The sequence below is a fragment of the Mesitornis unicolor genome, unplaced genomic scaffold, assembly GCF_000695765.1.
Source record: "Mesitornis unicolor isolate BGI_N332 unplaced genomic scaffold, ASM69576v1 scaffold41877, whole genome shotgun sequence".
Lineage (NCBI taxonomy): Eukaryota > Metazoa > Chordata > Aves > Mesitornithiformes > Mesitornithidae > Mesitornis > Mesitornis unicolor.
This window is the reverse complement of record NW_010195130.1, coordinates 19,755-28,408: the sequence shown is the minus strand read 5'-3', so window position 1 is coordinate 28,408 and position 8,654 is coordinate 19,755.

Here is an 8,654-nt window from a genome sequence, read left to right as displayed (position 1 = left end):
GTTCAGCACTTTACACTACCAGCTTTATATCACTGGGAAATCTGTCAGGGTAACATTATTAAATAATTGCTTCTCTGATGTTGTACTATGATATGTGTTAGAAAAACTTTTTGTTTCTCCAGTACTTCACTTTATTTGCCTGCACTGCTTATACACTTATCCATCAGACCTGAGCTACTAATTCATACACCTCAGCTATGCCCACTCAAATCCTTCCCACATGGTAGAAATGCTCAGTTTAAAAGGTTTTTGTTATTTCTTTGTTACACCTTTCATTGGAAGTGCTGTAATTAATTTCAGCTGTGCTGGAATAGTGCCAAGAAGACCAGTTCTCTGCTTGCTTTATCATCTGAGTTGCAGCATTGTAAAGCATACTATTATAAGAATGTGCACCAGAAAATACTTACATATTAGGCCCCCTGAATGGCAAGTCACATCTAGAGCTGTAGATCTGCTACTAAATGTTAATAAAGTATTAGTGGATATTCAAAGAGTTGACAATGAGATGCAACTTTAAAGAAGACTTTTAAACCATTCCACAGGGCAGTTTAACTGTTTGGCAGCGTTCCCTGTGGGCAATATATTTCTTTACAAATCTCGCTAGATAAATACTAGTTACCAAAGCCTCAACTTTTTTTTGTTTTTCCTTTCTTCTGTATTAAAATTCTTTATCTGTCCAACATAGGTAATGCGGAACACTGTCAGCAATGTGTCTCAGCCATGCCTTCAGTCAGACAATGCTCGTCAGCTACTTTAGATCATTCCATGCTTAACCTTCTTTTATTTCTCAATTCACCTTGTTTAAAAACATTTGTCACCTTGTTTAAACAAAAGGAATTGAAACTTTTAAAGGAATAAGGATATGTTAACCGACATAATGGTTCATAATAGGAAGATTTTCACGTACAGTTTTTCTGGCCCTAGATAGAAATGTTTAATTCGACATCTGGGCAATGTCAGGTCGCAGGCTATGCCTTTAACTGGTTGCAAGAGCCTACAATTACACTGAGTTCCTGCAAGTCGGTATGATGCATTTTAAAATGTGGTAAGGACTATTATCTCCCATTAAGAAGGCAGAAAAACTGAGTTGCAGTAAGATCATGAAGTCAGGGTGTAATAGTGAACTAGAACCTGTCTCTCCTAAGTCCCAGATGAGAGCATCATCATACCTGTCAGGTCATTGCTATGTCTTAGCATAAGCAGTATTAAGTGTACAGCCCTTACCTTGTCCCTATTTCTCTCCTGTTTTCCAAAAGCTATGCCATTCATTGACAGCACATGTTGTTTCAGGAGACCAGTTAGATAAGCGTGTGAATATCCTTGTAAATTATGCCTGGAGATATACAGTTTTATGTGCTGCCAGCCATAAATTAATCTTTCTCTTGCAGCCCCCCCACCATGAGGCTTAGTCACTGCAAGTCATGTGTTACTTCCTCACTTTTCTTAATCAAAATTTTACTAATTTACTAATTACTTTATCTAATTTAAAAATGGTTTGGTTATCTTCCATAGCATTGCCCCAGTGACTTTTCTTAATAATAAATTTAAAAATGATCTTATTTCCTCTATTTTGCTTGTTTACTTTCATGGGAACATGGATGTGGATTTTGTACTTGAGTCTTTGAAATGTAATCTTACAGCTCACAAAAGTTTCACAGAGCAGATAAAGAAACATTGATCAGAATTGTTTTTTATCAATGAGCAGTGAGAACTGAGAGGATTTGGCTGTAGAGAGCTCTCTGCTTTTTCCATGTTCAGCCTTGGTATACTTTATTTTGACTGTCTCATGGGATCAGCTCCTTGAGATGTATTGAAGAAATATTTCTCTATAAAGCTTAAATCCATAAGGAACTTAGACTAACTTGCAGATAACAAGCCATTAAATTTTATCCTGAAGATTCCTTTTAAGGTTACCCCTCTGTTTAGTCTTAATTTTAGATAAATTGCAGCTCCTTGAAAGAAATCTTGTCTTAATCTTGAAAATTCTAGGGCATGGCATTTCCTTTCCCCCAACATTTCAGGCAGTCATACAAAATATGAGCCTGGTTTCCAATTATTTGTCTAGCTTCAGGTTTCTGTCTCTTGCAAATTACTTGTCTGCTCTCAGTCATTTTACAGAATGACCAAAATTCTGTCTTCATATATGTGCAGAAAGGACAAAGAAGATACCATTCATAGGCAAAATTTTGGGGTGCTATGATTTTTGGTGATGAGAGGGATTCAGGATTGGAAGCCTTCTTTTCAAAAGTGCTCTAGGCAATGATGAACCAGAAGGCTGAAATTAGGATGTTGGTTCCTAAGTCACTGAAGCTCCGCCTTGTGCCAAGGGACAAAGCAGAACCTTGAAAATGGGTGAACATCTACCTTGAACAGTGGTGGTGGAACAGAATGTGATATAATGATTTTAGAATGAAAGGCCCTTTTGTTGAAGAATTAGCTGAGATCACACAGAACCTCAGGTTAGCCTTAATTGTGACAGGCAGAAGAGAGGCAACTGCCTTTATCACCTACACTATCTTACACAGCCCTCTATTGTTGCCCCTGCAGAATAAAAATATTTATATTAGCCAAAGCTGCCCTTTTTGCTGACACAAAGGGATTTTTTCCCCCCTCTTTATTCTGGGTGTTTCTTCCCTAATTTCTATGTAGTATTTATACAATGTTCGTTAGAAACCCACTGAAGAGCCAGAGCCCTCAGGGGTATTGAGTGTGCATAAACAGACTCCAGAAAGACATTTTTTAGCATTTAAAAAATCAGCTTTAAACCTCCATTTGTGTTAACTTTTTTAGCATTTAAAAAATCAACCTTAAACCTCCATTTGTACTAACAATGTAGATGCCTGGAAGTAAAAGCTGGCTGGGATCAGGATTTGTCCCTTCCCTTTGTAAGCACAAAGGTCAGAGTCTGGCAAGGTTTTCTGCTGCTCACTTGGAGCCTGAAATTTGACAACCACATGTGGAAGTGGGAAGAACAATCATGATTTGTATTCCTAATGCTTTGTTCTGTACCCTTCTCACTTCTTGAAGGAGAGGGAAATACTACGGCACTCTCAAAGTTTTAGAGTGACAATGAAAAAAAAAAGTCTTTAGCTTCTTCATTTCTGGAACTTCCCAACTGAAAATTTTCCTGTCTGATCAAGCTTCCTAATTTTTTTTTGAAACTCAGGAGCTGGAAATTTCCTAAAGGAGAGTGGAATGGAGACACCTGAATCTCATTGAAAAATATCTCCTTCTGCTGATAGTACTGCTTTGGAAATCCACGTAGTTTCCTGTGAAACAGGCAAAAGAAAGGTGGAAGCTGACTGTATACATTGAATAAATCTGGTGTTATTTGCACCTGGAGTACATTAAAGATAGGCTCTGTCAATGCTAGAGGAAAACACATATCATATTCCAGAGGCAACCGTTGTAGCACAGCACCTCTATCTTACGTTTTACAGCAAGGGATATGTAATTTGTATATGCAGAACCTTCCCTCTCCACAGGATTTCTGCAGTTTGCCTTGAATAAACATAAACCTGAATCGGGAAGAGCTGGGTGTCTCAGAGCAGTATTTCTGTGGTGACATCCATCTTAGACAGACAGACTCCTGCAGAGAGTTTGCACTGGAGATCTCCAGCTTAATCAGGGTGTGAACACAGATCTGCTGATCTGATGGTACCTGTGCAGATTTCAGATGGCAAACTATTGCCCCGACAAGATATAAAAACATAGATTCATACTGTTAATCAAATATGATTTCCTTTTAATTTGCAGAGATGAATAGATATTAAAGCCTGAAAGAAATCTGCTGACAGGTTCATTTCCTTGAAAGTAAGGAGCAGACTAAATCGAGTTTTTTAATGTGTAGCATAAAGGAGTTAATTTTATTCCTGTCTGTAACTTTTCAGCCAAATCAATATCCTTATGTTGGTGATCTCCTCTTGTTTAAAATCTGCCTTGGTTCCTCATCTCAACTATAAGCATTTCAGGAATAGCCAAGATAATAGCTTTTGACGATTACCCTGGAAAGCACAGTCCAAATCTTTCCTTTAATGGTCATATGTTCTCTGCTGAGGGTGCAGAAATGGGTAAATGATGCAGCCCTTCTAATTCGGATATAGCTGGAGAGAGACTTTGTGGCACTGTTTGGCTATGGGAGCTCTTTGAACCCTTCTTTCAGCCTTGGGGCTGACAGAGACAGAGAGGCTGTGCTAGAGGCAGACGCAGTAAAAGCAGCATTTACACAACTTCAGTTCACTATGGCTTTGCTCTTGGAGTAAGATTAGGAGCTACTTTTTTGGGGGAATAAATATTTGAGTTATTTCTGTCTTTTGGTCCAGTGGCATTGCACAGAAAGGCACATTAGCATGGTCACAAGCACCATGGCTGACAGCAATGTGATCCATGGAGACTGACAACTAAGTGCTAGACTTTCCTTCCAACCCACATCTGAAAGAGCATCTGCAGACATCAGGAGCAGTGGGCAGGCCAAGGACAATTGTAAATGGAAAAGATATGCAGTACTATCTGAATTCTAACTAAATCACACTCGTCATGCTCCAGTGAACATTTAGTGCTATTATTGAGTTTGCACGATGAAGCCATCAATTCTCCTTGGGTAAATATTCGCTGCCTGTCAATGTTCTGGTGTGTTCCCCCAGGCTGATTGGAAAAATGGGTACTTAATCAGCTCATTGTGTAAAAACATAAAGCAAAGATGTCTACTGTGTTTTGTGACGGGACAATATTTTTTGCTTTGAAAAGTGGTGTTTTCCCAGAAGACCTTCAACAAATCCATTCCCCAAACACTGAGAAACACTGATAAATAAATGATTGTACAAGGGGCATTCTTCTAAGCTGTGCCTTGCCCATCTTTGGCAGAAAATGCATGAGCTGCTTATGAAGAAAGAGATGTAACAAAAAACAGCCTTTGGTGTGGCACCAAGAGGCTGAATTTGTAGCTTATTGGAATTGTTTTCTTTTCTAAATGCTCAGAGCCTTCTTATAATATGCTTTCCTTTGACTACATTTCCCACACTGGAAGTGAAAATTGGCTCTGTTTTTATGCAATAAACATTGTGAGAAAGAAAGTCCTTCCAGGATCATTTCAATCACAGTGTGGCTTTAAAAATATAATTCTGTGATGGTGTCTGCTACCTTTGCACAGCAGGCGAATATTACCACAATCTCTGGCTTTATGCTCAGTATTTTGTAACAGTTTCCCTAGTAAGACCCAATGTTACTGTGCTCTCACGCTTCACAAAAATGTGAACTTCAATAGATCTGAATTCTCCCTGCTCATCAGTACAGAACCAATGGTGGAAACGCAGGTATTGGTTGCACTTCCACTGGTTATATGTAATCCTAAGGCTCAGAGACTTCCTTTGTGCTCAAGGACACTGCGTTGCTACCCACAATTCTTCAGCCCGTCAGGATTTAAGCCCCAACACACTCTCATGACAGGTGGTAGAAAATAACCAGATAATCAATTTCATCAAAATTGAAGTCTCCCAAGATAGTTTAAGTAAGACAAGTAAATAAAAGTTATGCCAAAGAGAAATAAGTTTTCCCCCTGCTAAACAAAATGTTCATCAAAAATACATTTTCAACCTTTTTTTTTCATGTACTGAAACCGTATATTCTTAACAAGCTCGTGCAGGTTGTTGGTGTCAGTTTCTTTTTCATCAAAACTTGACTAGTATTTTTCTTTGTATGGTGCAAAACTTTTTTAATGCTTGCTTGAAATGTTTTGCACAAACATCTAATGGCAGAACTTTTCTTGATTCATTCTGTACCAATGACATGACAATGGCATATCCAATATAAATATAAGGCATGGTAATGTATCACAGACAAGTTATTGTTATGTGAGTTGCACTGAAAATGGAAAGCTTTGACTCATACAAACAGTCACTTAAATGTCTTTACAGGAATCTTGAATTCATAACAGGCCTTACAGTCATTCTGTTCATTAAATAATGTCACTAAAAAGTAGCACAGTTACCTAAAGTGGCCACTCATACAAATAATGCTTACTCTGGTTGTCCTGTGGGTATTAAAAGGATTAACTCGGTCATCACCAGTTGCAAGTTGCACTTAGTGATGGGTGAAATTGCTGTAGTCAGCTCTAGTATCCCTGAATATAGGTTTAGTAATCTTCAAGGCTTATATTGCCATACCTTTTATCATAAACTGACAGTGTGGAACTAGCAGCAGCCCTGCTATTACACAGTGTGTTACACAGGTGTTGCTCAGCATTTCACAGGACATTGGAAAGTTGCAATACCAACAGATTGGGGCAGTCTGTAAGTTCTCATAGGGAAATCTTTATTAGAAAAACAGTGTTCTACACAGAGGGGGAGTTAGCAAAGCCTCTTCAGAAAGAGGCAGGATGCACCAGTGTGATTGGTGTGTGGGTGGGCAGAGTCTAAGCCAAGAATCATATGAACTACTGGTCAGAAGCATAAGGTTTCCACCAACATATTCCAGCAGCTATCTGATTTGCTGATCACACAACACTGGTGTGTGGCTGAGGTGGAGAGTGGCAGCTAGAAAGGGAGTAAGCCTGTAACCCCATTGCAGAAGAAACACCTCCTGTTATAAAATGACACCCTCACACAATAGGCTTCTGCACGATGTTCGGCACATCTGGGGCACACAAATCTTTTTTCTGGTTAAATATAGTGTTAGTACATGTATGAGAATTTTTTTTTTTGGACCAAAGTTGTCACTGTCTTTGAGACTTTTAGTAAAGAATAGGTCTAGTTGGGTGTCCTAAACAGACATGAACTGGCAAATACTTTACCATGGAAGTGACATGTCTTAACTACAAAAGCATCTTCAATTTGCCATTGCTTTTTGACTTGTGATATAAATAAGGCAGAAATCAACTAACAGATCTGGACTGATGTCACCCACAGTCCTTTCAGATATTGAGAAAAGCATTATTTTGTTTATGCTTAGCAGCTTCTGATCTTCCTAAAATGGTCCAATTCCATTCTGCATGCCAATGCCACACAGTCAAATACTGAACACTCCAAACTACTCACCACTGAGCCAGAGAGGGAGGACTGATCACCTAAGAATACTCTGCAGCTTGGAACAGACTTCATTAGCAGTCCTGTTGCTGCAGTGATCCTCTTGTACAAGGACTAACTATAGTGCTGCTTATGAATTCTGCTAGCATCTGGCCACTGCTATTAAGGCATCTCAAATAAAAATTTTCAAAGAGTCTGAGTTGACACCAGAAAGTACTGGTTTCAGCATAAAACTCAGTTCTATGCTTTCTTGTCTATGAGACTTCACAGTTCAACATTTATAGATACACCCTCTAAAGTAGACCTCTTTGGCCAGAGCTGTCACAAGTTTATTATCACTCTTTTCACAATTCCTATCCAAAGAAGATGAAATCTTGACAATAAGTCACCATGATTGATTTAATTTCTCATGCAAGTTGGAAGATTAAGGTGGGAGCTGAAAGAAGTAGCTCTTCATAGATGATTGATTAAGGATTAGGCCAACCTTTTTACAGGTGTAGTTTTAACAAACTACTGCTAAGAGTACACCATCCCACATACACCTGCTCCCAGGACTGACAGAGAAACTGTGAGAATGATGGTTTTGAAACCAGGTTGGTGACAACGAGATGTTTAAGGGTGAAAAGTGGGTTTTTTTCCTCAGAAAATTCTTTACATGGCCTCAGTGAACGTGCTTAAAACATCATCTGAATAGATGACCTCTTGGATAGGTTGCCAGTTTGGTCTCCACTCAGGTCGTAGGACTGAGTGGGAAATGAACAAGAACATTAGTTAATGCTGATGGAGGATCTCACCCTGCAGGGATCACAGATGAGTGTCCATGGAGCACTTTTGATCTACTGGCAAGGACATACAGCCTGCTGTTCTCAAGTGGCAGCCTGGGGTTGTGATCTGAGGTGTACTGGACATGAATAGATACCCATATCTCAGTGTGAAAATGGCCACATACGGCTGCAACAACGAAATCTTCCTCCGAAACTGTCGAAGCCAATAGGTAGTTATGCATTTCACTTTTTAATCCTAAGCATGCAAGCAATTAGACTCCTCACGAATTCTGACAGGTCAGAGGAAACCAACTTTGTTACCCACTAGGGTTCAGATATGGCTGTACTGCTACTGTACAGAAGGTGTCCTCCAGGGAAACCAGCCATGTCTGCAACCATAAATTACAGCACTTAAAACAAACAAATGAAAAAGCAATGAAATGAAGCAGCTTTACCCTGCTAATTTGTTTTAGTGACTTGTGTGTGGTATCTAAGTGTTCTATACCGTAAAGCTACCTGTGCCCTTTGACAAAGACATTTTAACATACAGCTTATCAACATGTTTTTCCAGACCAAAAGAACAGGAATTTAGGTTAATTTAATAGAAAAAATAAAATACGGCATAACATTGATTTTGGCCAATATCAATTACAACAGAACTACTCTATTTTACAAATAACAACTGAACATTTTACACATGTACAGTATTTTTTCAGTAAAAATGAATTTGGATATAACAATGTGTCAGTTTTTTCAAAGAAAACAAAGATATTAATTTCTTCTCTATAATAGTGTTAGAGACATTTGTAAGTATCCAAACAAATTCTTTACAATCTATTACATAATTAAATCTCAATTATGAATATATATT